Below are 1131 nucleotides of genomic sequence, written 5' to 3'. Positions count from 1 at the left end.
AGTGAGAGCATCTACTTCATGTATTCCAGTGACTCGTCTTCCTGACACTGCTCGATTGGTTGTCCATTAATAATTGCTACCAACAATCCTCACAATGATTTCATAAGCCTCATTGTAAGACTTAGAAAGGAGAGCACCATTAGCAGAAACGTCCTCTACCATCCTCGTGTGAGCATTGAGACCATTATAAAATGTCTCAAGTTGGATGCAATGTGGGATTCCGTGATGAGCGCACTTCCGTAATAATTCTTTATACCTTTCCCATGCCTCATACAAGGACTCATCATCCATTTGTTGGAAAGCAATGATTTCGTTCCTTAACTTGGCATTCTTGCTAGGCGGGAAATATTTCATGAGGAATCTTTCTACTAACTCTTGCGATGTGGAAATTAAATTTGGTGGAAATGAGTTCAACTAGGCTTGAGCTCTATCCCTTAGCGAATATGGGAACAACTTCAATCGTAGTGCATCTTTGGGTACTCCGGCTAACTTGAAAGAACTGCTCACCTCTATGAACAGTCTTAAGTACAAGTAAGGATCTTCGGTAGGCATTCCACTGAATTGGCCCACTGTCTGAAGTATCTAAAACATGACTGGCTTCAGCTCGAACTATTGTGCCTTGATTTCTGGTCTCCTAATACCCAGATTAAGATCATGAAACACTGGCACAGTATATTGTCTTAGAGCTTTATCCCTATCATCAGCAATAAGGATAGGATTTTGAGCAAGGTTTGCTTTGTTTCCATGATTCAAATTTTCGAAGTTCCTCTCTTCGGTCATTCTCTGACTTGCTTGTCTTCTTCGCTGTCGAAAAGTTCTTTCAATCTCAGGGTCTACAAAAAGTTAATCGATGATTCGATCAATACTCATAAACACCTAAAATAAACATAGAAGAATTAATTAAGTTAAAATTGAACAGAAAAATAAACCAAAATGCAAGATTCACAAATTCACAAATAATGACTTTTTAAAATAGTCCCTGGCAATGGCACCAAAAACTTGGAACGACGAAAATGTGCAAGTGTACACAATTGCAACAAGTAATAAAGTGACAAGTAAGTGTCGAGTTATCGTACCCACAAGGACTATGAAAATAATTATTTATGAATGCAATTAAAAACACTTTGGTGA

At 38.1% G+C, this 1131-nt stretch overlaps 1 non-coding gene across 1 annotated transcript; it reads left to right on the top strand.

The window, feature by feature from the left end:
* The first annotated feature begins 217 nt into the window (after positions 1-217).
* On the top strand, positions 218-324 carry LOC128032801 (small nucleolar RNA R71). The gene has a single exon (XR_008189132.1). It is a non-coding gene; the product is annotated as a small nucleolar RNA R71 (small nucleolar RNA).
* Positions 325-1131: the final 807 nt, after the last annotated feature.

This window comes from Gossypium raimondii, chromosome 1 (assembly GCF_025698545.1).
Source record: "Gossypium raimondii isolate GPD5lz chromosome 1, ASM2569854v1, whole genome shotgun sequence".
NCBI classification, from domain to species: Eukaryota; Viridiplantae; Streptophyta; class Magnoliopsida; order Malvales; family Malvaceae; genus Gossypium; species Gossypium raimondii.
The sequence above is the reverse complement of the archived record's forward strand: the minus strand, read 5'-3'. Positions and strand labels throughout refer to the sequence as shown.